The sequence below is a fragment of the Lepisosteus platostomus genome, chromosome 1, assembly GCF_059453375.1.
Source record: "Lepisosteus platostomus isolate fLepPlt1 chromosome 1, fLepPlt1.hap1, whole genome shotgun sequence".
NCBI lineage: Eukaryota > Metazoa > Chordata > Actinopteri > Semionotiformes > Lepisosteidae > Lepisosteus > Lepisosteus platostomus.
Window position 1 is genome coordinate 46,155,800 of NC_142611.1, and position 20,642 is coordinate 46,176,441.

Consider the following 20,642-nt stretch of genomic DNA (forward strand, 5'->3'; position numbering starts at 1 on the left):
TTTTTTTAACAAGGCTCGCCAGCTAATGTGAATCGAAACCTGTCTTGCTAGCTTTTAAAGTCGTGCATGTGTAAACGACAATTGAAATAGAGAAAAAAAGACCTAACTGACAAGATTTAATTAATGCATATCAGTAAATCAAGGGACAAAACAACTATTGCGCCCGGGTCCTCAATGCGCTTTGACGTGCTAATGCGTTGGTTTAACAGTCTGGGTGTGGCAAGCCTCCAATGTCTCCCGACTTCGGCAAAAGGCACCCGCCTTTCATTGGAAGACAATGAACACACTCTAGCCGTACATGTGAATATAGCATAAAGACACCAAGGGATTGGGTGAGCTCCCATCACAAAAAAAAAACTGCGAACCTGCACTACGGCGACCATAGTACAGTATGGAGACCAAGACCTTTTACGGGAAGAGACGGGGTGCTTCTGCCGCCCCAGCTTCCAAAGAGCGAAGGGTAAGCAAATACATCAGACTTCATCTGAAATACGCGATTACAGCGCATATTACAAGGTATTATTGCCGTTTTGAATTTTAAATTCAATTATAATTATTTCTTCGTAGCCTGTTCTTCTTTCTTTCTTTCTTTCCTGTTCTTCCTAGGATTGTTGACCGGGGCGGGGGACATTCGGGAATGTAAGTCAGAGAAAGACAGTCTCACGTTTGTTAATTATAATTATTTCTTCGTAGCCTGTTCTTCAAGAAAACACCGCATGGGCGAAACGATCTACCACCAGGACAGTAAAAAAGAAAGCGGTAAGACGGAAAAAAAGAAAAGTTTATTTTGACTTCTGTTCCGCGACTGATGAATACTACTGTGTGACTTTATTTCTTACATGAATTATGTTATTTTGCCACAGGCCGTGGGTCTCTGCTCTCGGCCACTGGCCAGGGTGCCAACCTGTAGAAGCAGCACCTGTATGGAGACATTTCGGCAGCAGCGGGAGCAGTACGATGCATTACTGGGGAGGATTGGGAGGCTAGAGACACTCCTGAAAATGCAGAGGAAGGAGACAGTATGTTCCAGCAGTCAAACAGTTGAGCAGCTGTCTCCCGAAAAGTGCCTCTCCCCGCCGCGCAGGTTGAATCCCAGATGTCCAACTGCTACCCATCACCAAGGAGATGGAGGGGGGGTTGTACTTGCAGTGCATCGGCATAGACGGGAAAGCAAGAGCCGACCGCTACGCCGCCCTCGTGTTTCGAAATCTTGTGACTTTTGAAATTTACTGGGGGTGGACCACGTCTGTAAATTTCGATGGGTCCAGAGGCAAAAGTGCCTTGCCTTGCAATCTCCGGGAAACCATTAGTACGATGGTGAATCGGAGATTCTCAACCCTTGCTGCGTACGACTGGAAAATAATTTGTGATCGGATCAACGAAATGCTTCGTAGGAGGAGGCGGTCTTTTCCTCTTGTCTAACAGTCTGTCCACAAACAAAACATTCCTGTTAGACAAGAGGAATTGAAAAAAAAACAATTTTGTCAATGAAAACCGGTGTGTGTGTCTCTCCCTGCTGGATGTCCCTCTCACAAACTGCTGAATGAATAAAATAATTTAATTGAAAACGCGTTTGCGATTGTCTGGTCTTTAAATTCTTGAGATACGCGATTCCATATTATATTTCCTTTTAATCAAATTCTAAAAGTATGCTTGTTGACTCCAGTATCGCGTTAGTTAAAGACTTCGATGCTTAAAATGTTTAGGGAGAAATGGAATACTGGTGTGTATGTTTTCTTTAAAGTACCGAGACCAGCCATATACTGTATGTTTAAGTTCCAAAATTAATATCGTTTATGGACTTCACACGCGTTGCAGTATGCTCCTATTCTTTTTATGCTCAGGCACTAAGTAAAAGGAGATGCTTCATATTGCTTGACTAATTTTAAAAACTAAGTTATAAATGCAGACGCTCCCTCGGTGCGCTTCTCTGGTGCGCCGGCTCTTACACAGTGCCTGTCTGCCGTAAGTGTTACAATATACATACCCAACACTGCTTGTACCCATCTGTCATGCAAATAAAACACCTTGAATTGAATTGAATTGAGGGGAGAGGGGGGGAATACTAAAGCCAATACTGGCGACGTGCTAATGCGTTGGTTTAACAGTCCGGGTGTGGCAGGCTTCCAATGTCAACTCGACTCGATTGGAAGACAATGAACGTATTTTAGCCCTAAATGAATTAATAGCAAACATGGTTTACATAAAATACATTTTTCCAAGAAAGTTTATAATAATACGATCTATAGTTGAAATCTGAGCCTACTTTAAAAATAAAGGAAAAGCATTTTCAGAGAGCAATCACGCTGTGTTTATGTAGAAAAAGCGATTAGGTTTATGAGCAATCTAATTACCTATTCGCTTAAAACGCTATATAAAATAAAGTTTATTTAGAGATGAATAATCAGTGTCGCAGTTTAAATAATGGGAGTCAGGAAACTAACACACAGCGCCACCAGATTTAATAACGCAATAAAAACGCTATAAAATAATGTGACTAGGCACAGAAAAAGTTTACAGCACAGTACAATAATAAATGCTGACCATGACTTTAGAAGCATAAATTACCTTACACTCAATTTAAACACAAGCTGTCTTTCTGTATGAACCTCTAAGCTGGTTCATACAGAAAATGTAGAAATGCATTAGCCTGATTATGATTAAAAAACACATAATTAAACACGCGTTTGCGATTTAAATCAGAACACGATTTAAATCAATATAAATGTTTATATTGTAACGCATACTGTCCAGCCTCTATTTCTCTATAAAAATTTACTCTGTTGCACACACACACACAATCGAAGCAGGAACCGCTGTCAGAAGGGAAGAAGGTGACTATTCATTGTTATCAAAAATGACTTAGAATCGATCATGTTGCGATATTTTGAAATATAAAAGTCAATTGATTGTCCATAATATCGCTATTCTATTTTTTCGAAGAAATGTTTGTTAAAAGAAAAGTCCAGCACCAGCTGGATTTGAACACACAACCTGCCAGTTGGTAGTCACGCACCTAGACCAGTAGGCTACAAGACAACTCGCATGAACAGGCAGGCGAAACAGCCCTACACAGCCCTGTCGCAGTACACGGATATAATCATACCGTTATTAAATTCTTTAGATACGCGATTCCATATTATATTCCCTTTTAATCAAATTCTAAAAGTATGCTTGTTGACTCCGGTATCACGTTAGTTAAAGACTTCGAAGCTTACAATGTTTAGGGAGAAATGGAATACTGGTGTGTATTTTTCCTTTAAAGTGCCGATTCCTGGAATCTGACTGGCTGACACCCCTCTGAAGTGGTTCCATAAAATCTGGTATACGGAAAAGAAAGCGTTGATAAATACAAGTGTCTTTTAATACACTCTTTGCTGTGCTCTTGAGGATCCTTTATTTTAAGCTCTAGTTGAATGATAGGTGTCGCATTTTAAATCATTTTCGTAGTTAGAAATTATGAAAAGCCCTGTTAAAAGCAAGGAAGTTTTTATGCCCGTTGAAGTAAAACAAAATGCCTGACAAAGTATGGCTTGGACAGATTCCAAGTGCTTGTACAAATGTGCTAAAGAAATTATACTTTGAGTATACAGCTTGTCCAAAGTCATCCATTATTAATACTATTAGTAATATCTTCAGTAAAGGCTTTGATGCATAAATATTTCTGATAAAGGTAGGTTGTGTACTTTTGTCCAACTGAGCAATCTTGCTTTCATAAAATATACCAACATTTTAATGACTGATGATTAACATGCTGTAATACACAGTTCAAAATTAAAGGCTCAAATGCTGTACATGAGAGGTTAAGCTCCCCCTGGATGGTTTTACAAGGCGACGCCGGATAGTCAGCCACGTGACACACGTGAACTGCGTGATACCGCGACACGCCCACCGGGGTATGCCGCGAAATACCTCACCCATTTTGAATGGCTGCATCTGTACCTTTTTTTGCTGCAAATGCAGTTTTAGTTGTGCCTTTGGGTGATAGTAATTGTTAATGTACTTAGAAAATAAAAAGGGCACTTATATAATACAAATGCTTGTTGTTGGTCTGTGTGCATCAGAGTCGAACAAAACCTATGGTAAAGTAGAGGGGGCCTAGCACCCTGTTTGTATTGCTAGGTGTCGTAGTCACTTACAAGGCAGGAAATAATTTTTGTTTGAGGGGTCACCTCACTGTGACACTTAATAAAATTAAGAAATTGTTGATTTTATGATGTTCTGCATAATGTGACAAATTCAAAAACTTAAAATACAAGAGGAGTCTGTATATTTAAAAGACTTTCAAAAACATGTCAAAATACTTTCCATTAATGTTTTAAGAAAAAAAAAATATCTGTAATAAGAAATACAATGTTAATGTTGACTGAATGTTAAACTACACAATATTATCTCCCACAGCTAAAGAAGGCTCCATGGCCGAAACATTGTTTTCATTCTTTCTTCTTTTCACCATGGAATAAACCTATTACTTGTTACTATTACTACAGCAAAGCAGCACCATCTCTTCTGTCAGGGGTAATAAACCATACTTTTGTAGGCTGCTGAAACTACTTTGATAATCTGGTGGAAAATACAGTGGGTATAGAAATTCACTACCCCCTTTCAAAATTTGTACCTTTTGTTGTATGACACTCTGAAAATAAAAACAAATTAAATAAGGCTTGTTCCATTTTTATTTACACACAGTAACCCACATTAGCCAAGTGAAAATAAAATTCTAAAACATTCTTAAAATTAATAATATTACAACAGTAAAATACCTTATTTGAATAAGTGAACACCCACCTAACAATCGCATTTGTAAACTTGCTCAGGTATAACCAATCACTTTACAGATCACACAACAAACTAATTGGCTCCTGCCTGTGATCAATTGTGGGGATTGTGATTAGTTCAGAATAAAAGCAGTTGTTTCTAGAGGATTCCACTGTTTGGAAGTGCATTTCAAAGCAAATAATCCACTATGGGCAGAAAGGTGCTTACAAAAGAACTCTGATATAAAGTTGAGGAAAGGCACAAGTCAGGAGATGGGTATAAAACATTTCAAAGGCTTAAAGTATCCCATGGAGCACAGTCAAGATCACCATTAAGAAGTGGAAGGCGTATGGCACCACCCAGACCTTGCCTAGATCAGGCCGTCCCTGCAACCTGGATGACTAAGCAAAAAGGATACTGATCAGATAGGCTACCAAGAGGCCAATGGCAACTTTGAACAAGATACAGGCCTTTATGGCAAAGACTGGTCATTGTGTGCATGTTGTAACATTAACTTAATCAAGCATACATAACAGCACAAGACCCCCATAGACAACTGCATGTTTAGTTGTCAGCCCCAATCCGAGGCAAGAGAATGTTATCAACTCCAAAGCCAGGTTCATAAGAAAAAAGAGAAATGACTTCTGGGAGGAACACTAGGTTAGGTCTTAATGACATGCTAGATGCATCACTACATACTGTAAATGCAGAGAGGGGACAAGGGGGGAGGTCACTGACACATTCTACAGAGGAAATAGCCAGGAAATATTCAGTTTTATTTAAACAAAGTTATGCCATTTGTAGGACTCAAATGCACAATTTTCTGTCCCACAATAGAAAAATAATTGTACAAACAAAATAAGGGTGCATTTGATGACGACTTTTGCCTCAGTGTATGAGCATATGTTGGTTCTAGAATAACTTAAAGAATTTCTAGAAGACCAAAAAATACCACTGTAAGCTACAGAGCTGCCAGTGGCCTTTCCAGCTCTCCCTTACATGATAGTCCATTCCAAGAATCATGCGTGTCCCTCCTGGTTCTGGTGCTCAGTGGATCATTACCACAGCTAACATTACCACAGCTGCCGGCCATACCTCTGGTCATCTATATATTATATAGTTTTACACTAAAGCTTAGTTCTCTAGCATTGTATTCCTTGCTTTGTGTTTCTCATTGGATTCTCGACCCCACGTAGTCCCAACCTTGGCAGTTGGATTTCCTTTGTGTTCTACTCCTGGCTACAGACTCAGATTGCTTACTTGACTTTGCCATTGGATTCCTTCAGTGCCTTACTACACTGTCTACTCAACTACTCAACTTTTTGTGTTTTGAATATGGCTCTGGAGAGTATTTACCGGCTCATCACTGCACCACAAAGTTCTCTTGCTTGCCTTGAGTTTACTTCATGACTCTCAGATGCTGCTTAACACCTGTTTAAGCAGAACAATTACATACTAAGGTGCTTCATTGGTCCTGTACTAGACACCTGTTTACCACATTTACTATGAATCTCAGATAACTGGTCAAAAAGATACAACAGGAGGATAGGGACATCCATACCAGGCACTTTTTCACTGTTTGGGATGAGTGCATGTATCAGTCAAAGGCTGGCAGCATCCTGATGTAATAAACACAAGTTTCTCACCTATGGCTTGGGTGGAGGAATTAGTTTTAATATCTTGTCTACCAAAAGCTGCAGCTCAGATAGATAAACCAGGATCTTTTAATAAACAAGTTAGAGGATGGGAGCAGAACCACATCTGCTAACTCTTAGTCCAAGGGCTCCTGTTACAAGACTTGCTGCTTCTGTCCCTTATTTTGATGTATGGGACATAAGTATTTCAGTCAGATAATGAATTGAGTAAGAATGCTCTCAAGCAGAGAGCAACTCTTCTAAGAAAATATTTATTTTTACTCTTCAGCCCCACCCCACTGTACACTGCACAAGAGTTCTGAGAGGACACTTTAAAGTAGACCTCAACCATGTCAATCATTATGGGGCAGAGGAATTGAACTCTTCTTCCAAGTCTGTAAAAAGAGGGCATCTAAGAAGTCCTAGTCCTCCTTCAGATACTGGTGCTACTCATTATGAATGGGCAAAGGGAAGATTTATGATTTTTGTTTGATCTGCTACTTCACAAGGGCAGCAGAAGATTCTACTCTCCTTCAATAACTGTTGAAGCTTGGTCATGGGACCAACATTTTCTCCATGGCTTCAGGCTAATGTTCCATACCTAACTTTCTGTATCAAACAGTGCTGTACAATGAAAAATCAGTCAAATTACCAACATGCACAAGGTGTTTAATTTACTGACACACCCACTATACAGAAATATACAAAGTGGCACACAATGTGCCAAAATAAAGGAATGTACAAAGACACAATACAGAGGGATGCATGGCAACGCAGAGGTATACCAAAATATACTGTGTTAGAGAGATGGGGATTTGCTAGGAGGTTTAGAGCACAGACGGGCTGGGGATACATAGAGAGACCATGATTTATGGAGGCATGAAGGCACAACTCAAAAGCAGAGGAGACTGTTTTCTGTTATCACCATGTTAATTTTCAGTTTTCTTAGGAAATAACGGCAAGAAAGAAGAAGTTGGTATTGCAAGTACCAAGTTTTCAATAATCAACAAAAAAGGAGAAAACCAATTAATGAGAAAAAAATGAAAGTCTCCTTTTATACAATGAGTTGTGCAAAGCAAAGGTTGTCTACTTTTCAAAATAAAACTAGAAATGTGTGCCTGAAAATGCATATTAATATATTGTCATTTATATTTATACAATGTAATTGTAATTATTAAGTCAAGTCTATTGGTATTCAACTGCCTTTTAATCTCTAAATCAATTAAGAGACATTCATAATTCTGAGACTGATAACTTGTGTCAAAGAATGAAATAAGTAATGAACTAAATATGCTGTGCTTTTAAATAATGAAGTATGCACAGTGGGTAACATCAGATTTTATTTTTAAACTTATATTTCAATAATTACTGACTGGGGGTTAATTTGAGATGATCAGTTAATTTGGGGGTTTATAAACTGACTGGGGGTTAATTTGAGATGATTTCTTATATTATTTTACAAAATGCTCATTTTTTTACACATTAATTTGATAGCAGTAAAAGCCAATTTGTGAGTTTTACCATTAGATTAGCTATTTACTGTATTTTAATCTCTTGTTAGCGATTCTGAAGTAGAAACCAAATCCTTGTAAATATTCATGTTTGTTCAAGACACGTAATAAAACCGTAATTGTTGTTTTGTGAATTTTGCATATTGTATATACTGATACTCAGTAGCCTGTAAACGTTACTGAAATCTTATTAACAAAGTAAAACAATCTAGTAACCATTGGCTATATAAAGCATTTAGCAGTAATTTCGAATAAAATAGATATATTAAAAAAACATACACCAGACAATGGCTTTTCATTACACCATAGGTAGTTATGTGGTTTACTTAGTCTATGGCTGCCTGTCATTGCATCCTTTTATCATACATTCAGTGAAGTAACAGAGTCTTACAAGTAGTACTTTCTGTTGATGCAAAGCTGAATATAACATGTCTGGAAAATGGATAACAAGTAGTAAAACTGACAAATGAATGCTGAACATAATCCTCTTATACTGTGAAGTTACGTATTTGGAATTATTTATGGAAAAGCGAAGCCTGCTTTGTATCACAAATTGTGCCTTGCATGGCAATCATGAACCATGCTATATTTGCCACCAGACAACATTTTTTTTCTGAACTGTTTTTGACAGTTTGCTTATTAAAACTCTTTATTTATATTCATTTATCTTTTTTTTTCTAATCATCATGGGACAGACGATTTATTATTGTTATAATGCATTTATTTTATTGGAATAGCAGCTTAACAATAACACTAACGGTTGTAGTAGTAATGACAAAAAGAGGAATTCAGCTGAAGATTGTATAAAATAATGAGGCACAGTTTCAGAAAAGCTGTAAATATATATTTAATGTTTTATATTATGGCTTTATCCACTACAACCTAGCAATTCAATCATTCACTACTGCCTATCAAAACAACTTTTCCTAAATCATAGCTTTAGACTTTATAAAATTTCACTGTATATTCAACAATAATATATACAATTAAATTATAAATTATGGTTGGTTGGTATAATTATATATGACTGATTAAAGTTAAAAAAAACTTTCAGTATACAGTGCCTTGCAAAAACTTTATAATGATATACTATGTTAATTACAAATGATGTATACAACTTTTTTAATTTAATATTTTTAACAAAACGTTCAAGTGATTTTTTTGATGGATGAATCATCCATCAGAAGGGCTGTGTGTGTATGTGTTAATACAGATTGTCCTTTACTCTGAATACAGCTGTGAAGATACTGTGCATATTACAGTAACTACCCATTAATTAGGTCTTTGCACCATTTACAGTATATTCCTTAAAGTTAATATATCCATATTGAAAATCTTTGTTTGTGTGCTGAGACCAGACGAAACCTAGTGTTATGGTTCCTTCTGCCTGAGTTGGCAGTTGAATTGACTCAATCCACCTGAAAGCAAAATCGTCCATACATTAAAAACTTGTTCTCTAACTATTTAGTCTGTAGTAAAACATGTTTGTGAACATCTGCACTTATTTTCCTAGTATAGTGAAGGCTTCTTAAAATATTAAGGATATTGATTTTGGATCAGGATTTTAGATTGTACAGATGCAGCCATTCAAAGTGTGCCGTACAGACACGTACCGCAGGTAAGATGACACGGGGTACCGCGGTGCGTGATTGGTTGACCGACAGGGGCACTCGCGATCCGTTGGTCTGTCGTAGAAAGACTTACTGTAAACGTCTTTACTGTGCCCGTTGTAGATATTGAATTTTACCACTGAAGGGAAATCTTAGTAGCTGAGCATAAAAAGAATAGGAGCATACTGTAACGCGTGTGAAGGCCATAAACGATATTAATTTTGGAACGTAAACATACAGTATATAGCTGGTCTCGGTACTTTAAAGAAAAAAATACACACCAGTATTCCATTTCTCCCTAAACATTGTAAGCTTCGAAGTCTTTAACTAACGTGATACCGGAGTCAACAAGCATACTTTTAGAATTTGATTAAAAGGGAATATAATATGGAATCGCGTATCTCAAGAATTTAATAACGGTATGATTATATCCGTGTACTGCGGCAGGGCTGTGTAGGGCTGTTTCGCCTGCCTTTATATGCGAGCTGTCTTGTAGCCTACTGGTCGAGGTGTGTGACTACCAACTGGCAGGTTGTGTGTTCAAATCCAGCTGGTGCTGGACTTTTCATTTTTATTTATTTATTTTTTAATCGCGGAACATAAACATATTACCGTATGCAAACTGTACTGTATACAGTATGTATATGTATATTTAATGTCTTAACTGTGCCCGTTTAATTGAATTTAAAAAAATTATTTAAAACACGAACATTAAGCTGTTAACATCCTCCGCCTGAGAACAGTCACCCGTTGCTACCCAACGCAGAATGGTGATTGGCTGACACCATCTGACACCCCTCTGATTGGAGAAAAAAGACGTGCTGGTTTGCTATACATACTGTACCAGGAAGAGGATTTCTTTCTATTCAAAACGTGTATTTTAAAAGTTTAAGAAGTAAAAACCTTACAGCGTACACAGATTTCTAAAGTGATCAGGATTGTTATCTTTGTCTTATGCATAATAATGTTCACAGCTCTGTCCAGCAAATTAATAATAAACTTTATTTTATATAGCGTTTTAAACGAATAAGTAATTAGATTGCTCATAAACCTAATCACTTGCTTTTTCTTTTTATTTAGGCTCAGATTTCAACTATAGATCGTATTATTAATAACCATAATAACAACCAACCAACAAAAACAACCATATAAACATAATACCAACCAAAAACATAGATAACAACCACAATACAAAATCAAATAAACCATTTTACTCTCGCAAAGTCCTCCAATTATCATAATCCCGCCCCTTATGCAAAACCAAACCTTCCTCCCATCCCAGTTTATCCTGTTTATCATAAACAAAATCCACCTCAATTTTCAACATAAAGCATTACACAAAATCAATACCTCAACACTCCATACTCAACAACGATAATTCACAAACAGCCAGAACATGTAACTACACATTCCCAAACATACCTAATTTCCATAGCCCCGCCCCTTATGCAAAACCAACATCCAATAATAATCATACCGCTATTAAATTCTTGAGATACGCGATTCCATATTATATTCCCTTTTAATCAAATTCTAAAAGTATGCTTGTTGACTCCGGTATCACGTTAGTTAAAGACTTCGAAGCTTACAATGTTTAGGGAGAAATGGAATACCGGTGTGTATTTTTCCTTGTGATATTTTAAGCTCTAGTTGAATGATAGGTGTCGCATTTTAAATCATTTTCGTAGTTAGAAATTATGAAACGCCCTGTTAAAAGCAAGGAAGTTTTTATGCCCGTTGAAGTAAAACAAAATGCCTGACAAAGTATGGCTTGGACAGATTCCAAGTGCTTGTACAAATGTGCTAAATAAATTATACTTTGAGTATACAGCTTGTCCAAAGTCATCCATTATTAATACTATTAGTAATATCTTCAGTAAAGGCTTTGATGCATAAATATTTCTGATAAAGGTAGGTTGTGTTCTTTTGTCCAACTGAGCAATCTTGCTTTCGTAAAATATACCAACATTTGAATGACTGATGATTAACATGCTGTAATACACAGTTCAAAATTAAAGGCTCAAATGCTGTACATGAGAGGTTAAGCTCCCCCTGGTGGTTTTACAAGGCGACGCCGGATAGTTAGTCACGTGACACACGTGAACTGCGTGATACCGCGTGATACCGCGACGCGCCCACCGGGGTATGCAGCGAAATACCTCACCCATTTTGAATGGCTGCATCTGTATGTGAATATGGAGCTGAAAAACAGCAGATAAAGCTATGGGTTTAATGAAAAAGAAGAGCAGGGATCATCAAATTATCACCAAACACTCAGGTTGAACTCTCAGGAGATCATAATCACAGCCTCTATAAAAAAAAGATTACAATAATCATAGTTTAATAATAACTAGCTGATGGTTTAAAACTAAAGAAAGGCAGTGGGAGGTAATAAATAATCCCATTTATTTAAAAACTGTACATCGGAAATCACATTTTATAGTCATGAGTTATGGTTGTGACAACCAATTTAAGAAAGAAAAATGAAAAAAAAAAGCTTACAGTGCTATCTATGAGAACCCATCTATATTTTCGTAGTTAAGGTTTCACAGTTGATTCACATTCATACAACTTTCGCAATATCAAACGTTTTCAAGGCCACTGGATCTCCACACATACATGGCGTACAGAAGAATTTATCAATATTTATGTCAGGGATATCTAGGGTAAAATAAATATTTTTTCTAGTTTGTCACTATTTTTCACATTGCTGTTTTTGAGGTGCTTAAATGGAATATTAAATTAAATTGTCAGGATAATTTAAATAAATATGATATGGGATTAGACCATAAATGAACATTGTGGGGGCAGATGCTGACATACGTTGGTTTGATTTTTATGTCATTATGCCAAAACTGACATGGTAAAATAAACTGAATAATATTCATATCACCTTTTTAGCAGACAATCCGTAAGTTACAAGACGCCAATCGCTATTTGCTTGAAATCTAGACAGTTTCTAGTAAATAAATCAATTAAATTTGGTTTCATCTAACCATTGCAATCATTGGAACTTTTATTAATTGTAATAATCAAAGTTGTACTGTTAGTATTTTTGTGCTATTTCTGTTTTGCATACAAGTGAGACAGTTTGTTGCTTTGTAGACCCAATGGTCGTGTGTCTCAGCTACTCATATGATGCTAATCTTTTCAAACAGTCATGGCAGAGCATGATAATGTTTATTCATTTGAGGTATGTTGAATTTTAACTGGTTCTCAATTTCAGGAAAGCAGACTATGCAGCAATAAGATGGAATTTAAGAAAATAAGAATAGCATAGATATGGAGTCAGTAGAGAATAGGTGGAAACATTTTAAGGGAATTTCTTTGAAGTACAAAGCAGGTGCATACCAAGAATATGTAAATAAAAAGCCATAGCAGGGTTGCAGTGACCCTCATAAGATTTACTATGCCTCCACCAGACAAACATCTCACATCTGTAACTTGCTCAATGCCTGCGCCCTGTTACGCTGAGAAAGTGCATTGGTTGTTGTAGATGGCAGGTATTACATTTTATGATTTGTAATTGCTTTGATTTTCACATTAACATACTTTTATCATAGTTTGATTTGTAATTAGAAACGGAAATAATCTATGTGTATTAAGAATTAATTAATCCTTAAATGCAAAATAAATTTCCTTTAAATACAATTCACAATATCCGTGTCCTTGGGTTTCTTTCAGGCTAGAGGACTTACAGTCACAGCGAACATATTCAGTTGTTCGTGTCCACCCTTGGGGTCTCTTTAGAAGTCATGACATAGCAATTAAATTTCTTATCATCATCATCATTGAAGTGGGAAATGTAAATATCTCACCTATCCAGCAGTGCAATATTACCACTTAACCACATTGTGGAAGGTGATGCTGGGGTCTGTTAATTTAGCCTTTTACAAAAGTTATACTAAGATAGAATAAAGCTGATTTGCTTTAGCAGTGACTTAATGCTACACAAAAAAGACAGGACCATCACCCACAAACATACTTTAAACAGGATGAAGCAGATCAATGTCTGCTGCATATCACAGGACAGAACCTAGAGCAGGACAGAGCAGGACAAAAAGTAATTACAGATGCAGCCATTCAAAATGCACGGTACAAACCCGCAGTACGGGCAACTACCCACAAGCCACCGCAGGGCACTGCGGTAAATGATTGGCTGGCCAAAATGACCGACAGGGGCACTCGTGGTGCATTGGTCGGTAGTAAAAAGATTTAATCATTTAATCTCTTTACTGTGCACATTTTAATCCGCTTAGTACTGAATATTTATATGACATTTTACCACTAAAGGGAAATTTTAGTAGCTGAGCATAAAAAGAAGAGGAGCATAACGCATCTGAAGGTCATAAATGATATTAATTTAGGAACATAAACATTACTGTATGTACGTAAACTGTACTGTGTATGGCTGGTCTTGGTAGTTTAAAGAAAAAATACACACCAGTCTTCCATTTCTCCCTAAACATTTTAAGCATGAAAGTTTTATGAAACGGTACCCAAATATGCGATTGCTGTATAGAATGAATTTTAATTAAAAAAAATATTTAACATGAAAATTAAGCTGTTTACATCTTCCGCCTGAGAACATAGTCACCCGTTGCTACCCAACGCAGAAACACAGCCACTAACTAGCACAGAGAGGACATTAGTTAGCCAATATGATAAAGAAATAAATGATTATTTTGTTTATTTCTTTTGCACATTTATTTGAACATTTCCATCGATTGTACAAGAACTTGGAAACTGTCCAATCCCTAGTTCATCAGGCATTTTCTTTTACGCTGCGGGCATTATCCCGGTCTGGCGCCGGTCTGTGTCTTCTAGGATATAATGCCAGCAATTTTTTGTTACATTTTGGTTTCCAATAACGCCGCAGCAAACTCTTGTTTTTATGTCCACTATAACAGACAATCTCCTTTGCTTTTAACAGAGCGTTTAATAATTTCCTAAAATTAAAATGATTTACTTTATTTCCCTCACGGGATCAATAAAAGTATCTATCATCTATCTATCTAAACTATGGGACAGAATTCTGGGGTCTCCCTCTACCAGAGATTATAGTAGGGCTTCAGAATGGTGATTGGCTGACACCATCTGACACCCTCTGATTGGGGAAAAAAGACTCTACATACTGTACCAGGAAGAGGATTTCTTTCTATTCGAAACGTGTATTTTAAAAGTTTAATTAAGAAGTAAAAACCTTACAGTGTACACAGATTTTTAACCTGATCAGGACGAAGAAAAATCGTGTTTTGTGCAGAAAAAGTGGTTATTAACTATCGAAACCTGTTTTATTTATTTTATTTTTATTTAGATTAAGAGTTCCCGTCACCCCCATTCCCATTTAAATCACAAACTCGTGTTTAATTAAATGTCTTTTAACGTAAATCGTGATCTTTGTCTTCTGCATAATAATGGTCACCACTCTGTCCAGCAAATTAATAATAAACTTTATTTTATATAGCATTTTAAACGAATAAGTAATTAGATTGCTCATAAACCTAATCACTTATTCTACAAAAACACAGCGTAATTGCTCTCTGAAAATGCTTTTTCTTTTTATTTAGGCTCAGATTTCAACTATAGATCGTACACTAATTACTAGCAGTAAATAATGAAGTTTTGCTCCCTCTTACCACAAAAATATTAAAATTAATGTATTGTAGCTGGGGTGAACTTTTTTTCGAACGTGTCTCTACGTGCTGCGACTCGGACAGAGAATGGTTAAAGATGGCGACAACCCAGGCACCCAGAGATGGGGGGGGCGTCTTTCCGCCTCCATAACTAAAATGCGAAATAGGAGTAGTTTTTAATTCAGTTTGAATTATAACTGTACGTACTGTCTTTGAATTTGTCCAGGGCTTTAAAGAGAGGGCGCGCCAAAATTTTTCGGTGCCGTCGTCTGCGCTTTAAAGGTACCCCTGTCGCGGAAGAATTTGACCTCAGAAAAGTTCACCCAGCGTAATTATTGTTTTTCATTGCACTTTGACAGATTGTCTTTAAATCAATTGTTGTCAGAATATCATCGCCTCCAAACAAGAACAAAATTGCAACGATTTTATTAACTGGCTGTTTCAGTAACCTAAAGTATATATGTAAAGTAATAATTTAACAATATATGTAAATGTTTTAAGATATGTTTGTGTTGTGAATGTCTGTAGATTGTATCTTATTTTTAGTTTTTGTTTTGTTTCACGTTAATTTTATAAGGGAATCTTGATTAAAATACTTTTATTTTTTCACAATCTGGTAATGCCAGACAGAATTCACATTCGCTGCAGCCAAATGCCCTTGCAGATCAGATATCAAGAAACAAAACAATTATCGTGCCCGGCTCCTCAATGGAATCACTTTAACATGCTAATGCGTTGGTGTAACACTCTGTGTCTACAGTACATTGTGAACAAACGGTTTCACAGGTATTTTCAACCCCCAACCACTGTTGTTTCATTGGTTGTTATCCTGTAAAGCGCTTTGAGGAGCCACCTTTAAAGGCGATATATAAAATAAAGTTTATTATTATTATTATTAATATTGATCATATTTTTCCTCCCAGAACTTGTAAATTGTTGTTGTTATCCTGTAAAGTGCTTTGAGAAGTATACTGTCCAGCTTGTCAGGTGCATTCTTTTGTAAAATAATAAGTAGAGCTTTGGGCTTATTAGTGCTCCACTTACAGCAACCCAATGTAAATACATTTTGTCTCTAAATCCACCACCACTTGTATGAATCATAGCCCTGCCAAATGATGCAAATTCCGCTGCAATGGTTGTGTGCAGGAATTATTCAGTATGGCATCTCCATGTTCAAGTAAACACTGCTCTGTGTGCAAATGCAAATGCATTTAAAAAAAATTGTTGTTGTTATTGTTGTTATCCTGTAAAGCGCTTTGAGAAGCATCCTGTCCAGCATATAGTATTCCATTGCACTTTGACAGATCGTCTTAATAATCACTTGTTGTTAGAATATCCCCCAAGAGAATATTCCCCCCAAGAGGATATAGAGGATATCCCCCAAGAGGTATCCAGGTAACAGTGAAATGGGCTTACAGTCTGGGGAGATCGCCCGTTTTCCATGTAAATAGTTCCCTGGTTCTGCACCCCTTGGTGTCTCTCTCTCTGTCTCTCTCGGGCCTGCACTCTTGGCGGGCTTGTCTTGTGTTTCTCTCTCGTCTGGGTGCGGGAGTGCTGCTGGCCGGTGGTGACGTAGAAGAAATAAAGCGCTTTACAGGATAACAACCGATGAAACAACAGTGGCTCGGGGTTGAAAATACCTGTGAAACCGGTTTAATTCGTCACAGCCAGCACTCCCGCAAAGAGTGATGAAAACCACGCCGCGTCAGGCGAATGCACATTAATATGTTGCGCTTTTGGGTTCAGGTGGATTTGCGCCCTACAGTTCAACCTGCGGTACCGCTGTGTACTGCACATACAGTACGAAATGTGTTATTTTGAAATATAAAAAATGTCAATATACTTTAGGAGAAATTGAGTATTGGTGTGTATTTTTTCTTTAAAATACCAATAACAGCAACATACAGTTTACATAATATGTTTATGTTCCTAAATTAATATCGTTTATGACCTTTATGACCTTCGTTATGCTCCTCTGCGTTTTATGCTTAGCTACTAAAATTTCCCTTTAGTGGTAAAATTCCATATAAATATTCAATACTAAGCGGATTAAAATGTGCACAGTAAAGAGATTAAATGATTCAATCTTTTCATTAATGACCAATACACCACATTATCTTTCGTGTCTCATTAACATTGGAATGTTTTTTTTTAAAAAGTGTCAAAAGAAGCGATACACAACCTGTCTCCTCTATAACTCTTCAGTTTACAGAGAAATTCCGCCAGAGCCTCACAACATTGTCCAATAATACTCTTCCCGCGTCTAATTTTTAGTTAAGCAGGATTTGAGCTACAGACCATAACAGACCAAAAAACAGAATCCACCTGCGATTCGGGTGTTAACAAAACGTGTTTACAAAGAAAGTGAAATACAGTAATACTACCAGCTATATAGATACATAGATTTAGAAATTTAGATCCTTAAATTAATATCATGATTAATTTATTTAGATACGTGCTTACATATTCTCCATTATAAAACAGATAATTCCGGTCCTGGAATCTTACTGGCTGACGCCCTTCTGAAGCGGTACCATAATCTCTGGTATACGGACACCCCTAAAATTTGACTTGTACTGTGTGATAAATTTTAAAGACGTAGATAAAAAAAATGGTGGTTTTATTAAATGGTGGCAATTTATATGATGGGACAATATAAATGAAAGGCACTAAATTTGATTATATCCTGTGTCTAGCAACATTTTTGCTTCAGTGGCAAAAGTACTAAACAAAGTAACATTCCTAGGATGTGAATGCGCATATGAATGAACTGAACTTGACATGATTTGAATGATCTAATTCTAATTGAAGAGAGTTACAATATTCAATTAGGCTTGTCATAAATGCAAAGTACACTAAGTCCTATTACAACTTTCCCATTTCATCTCTGCATAAACCTCAGCATCTGATCGCAATCAATTATCACAGAATCATTGTAACATTAGTAGTTAAATCCTAAATTCAAACCACGGTTTAGTTTTATAATATCAATTGCCTGTTGTTTCCAGATTTTGATACGCACAGAAAAGTAAAGCAAGACAGTCCTATAGTATCTCTTAGAATACATAATATGTTTATGTATTCTTAGAAGTTCATGCAACAACCAATCTTTCTTTCTACAGCCTTACTCCTTTGTGAGTGTTTCCAGATCCTTATATACTGAAAACATGTCCAATAAGACCATTCACAAATAGAGAAACTAAAAGAAACATTTTCCTACTCCCATCTCCCACTTCAGGTAAAGAAAATAGATTAGTGTGCCATGCTGTCTGACAGGTAGATGGGCTTAATGACAGCTACTACCTTAAACCAGAACCTAAGCCTGCTTTGCCTAAGGATGATCCAGACATGGATCAATGGCTATGCACTGCATGTAATGCATGGCAGACATGTCACCAGTTTATGACATGGTATACCCCTGGATTGGATATTTTGCAGAAAGTCATCACCACATATGTCACCAGTGTGAGTTGGAGTGTGGTTTGATACAGGAGGTCTACACAGTCTTTGACAAGAAGCTCTGTAACTCAGAGGATTGTTCTTGGTTCTTCAGCACTTACTTACTGCTCTGGAATCAGTTATACAAATGGACAACATAACAGTGGTGTCCAATTTTGATTACCAACAAGATCTGAGATCTCAAAATATGAATTCAATGGTTGTGAAACTCTTTCTATAGGTTTAACCTTGATATACCTTCTCCCAGGTAATGCATGTTTTCGGGGACCTCACATCCAGAGGCTCATGTTCCTTGAAATGGCGCCTCTTCCTTCAGGTGGTGGATCACATTTAGACTTGTTTTCAGATAGGGATAGGGATGTAGTAAAGAGTAACACTGTAAGTACAGCTACTGGCATGAAAACAGGACACAACACAAAAAAACAAACACATGAAAGCAAGAATCTTTGGAAGTCAGTCAACGAGAGGGAAATGGTAGCTCTTCTTATATAGCTAATGTAGCTTAAGAAGATTTCAGTGGTAATGGGGAAGCTACTATGGAAAAGGCAGTTCCACTTTAATGGCAGTACAGAATGCAGATTGTAATGATCTGGAGTATACCTTTCCAAAGACGTGTTTAAAGGGTGCAGAGAATGATAATTTTGATTTTGAATAGATACTTTATTGTCCACTACTTTGGAAATTTGTCTTTGGCTTCTCCCATAAATGTACAAACAAACAAGCAAAACATAAAAGTCACATAAAACACGTAAAGTATACTGTACATAAATAAATGGATAAATAAATAGGTAGTGGTTGTGGGGACTACATTTACATACATTCATTGAGCAGTTCTATTGCACAGGGGACAAACGACTTCTTATAAATGTTTTTATTTGAATATGGTATTGTATACCGTCTCCCTGTTGGTACCATTATTAATTGAGAATGGAGTGGATGTGTGGAATCAACTGTAATGTATAAATCGCTGAGCAGGGACTGCTGTTTCCCAATTACTTTTCATGTCATTTTCACATTCCAGGACAGTTTGGTCTTGCATTTAAACCCCAGGATTCCATACCAAACTATCATATTAAACGCCAGGGTGCTCTCAACAAGGCTTTTATATGCCATCTCTGGGACATTCTGTCTATCATTCAAGTTCTTTAGTCTTTAAAATTAAAACTGATTTGCTTTCTTAAAAAGGTTGTCTATATTCTCAGTGTAATTCTGACTCTACAGACCGACCATTGAGTACTATAGGCCGCCCACTGTCAGTTTTAACATTGAAAAGAAGCTCTTTAATCTTGGTCATGTTTACAGATGCAGCCATTCAAAGTGCGCGGTACAGACACCGCAGTACAGATACCGCAGGTAAGATGACACGCGATACCGCGGTGCGTGATTGGTTGACCGACAGGGGCACTCGTGGTCCGTTGGTCTGTCGTAGAAAGACTTACTGTAAACGTCTTTACTGTGCCCGTTGTAGATATTGAATTTTACCACTGAAGGGAAATCTTAGTAGCTGAGCATAAAAAGAATAGGAGCATACTGTAACGCGTGTGAAGGCCATAAACGATATTAATTTTGGAACGTAAACATACAGTATATGGCTGGTCTTGGTACTTTAAAGAAAAAAATACACACCAGTATTCCATTTCTCCCTAAACATTGTAAGCTTCGAAGTCTTTAACTAACGTGATAACGGAGTCAACAAGCATACTTTTAGAATTTGATTAAAAGGGAATATAATATGGAATCGCGTATCTAAAGAATTTAATAACGGTATGATTATATCCGTGTACTGCGGCAGGACTGTGTAAGGCTGTTTCGCCTACCTGATCATGCGAGCTGTCTTGTAGTCTACTGGTCTAGGTGCGTGACTACCAACTGGCTGGTTGTGTGTTTGAATCCAGCTGGTGTTGGACTTTTCATTTTTATTTATTTATTTTTTAATCGCGTAACATAAACATATTACCGTATGCAAACTGTACTGTATACAGTATGTATATGTATATTTGATGTCTTAACTGTGCCCGTTTAATTGAATTAAAA

At 36.9% G+C, this 20,642-nt stretch overlaps 1 long non-coding RNA gene across 1 annotated transcript; it reads left to right on the forward strand.

Annotated features, from left to right (window-relative positions):
• The first annotated feature begins 406 nt into the window (after positions 1-406).
• LOC148678012 (uncharacterized) lies at positions 407-1,074 on the forward strand. Its single transcript, XR_015940463.1, has 3 exons — positions 407-460; positions 694-759; positions 864-1,074. It is a non-coding gene; the product is annotated as an uncharacterized LOC148678012 (long non-coding RNA).
• The last annotated feature ends 19,568 nt before the right edge of the window (positions 1,075-20,642 follow it).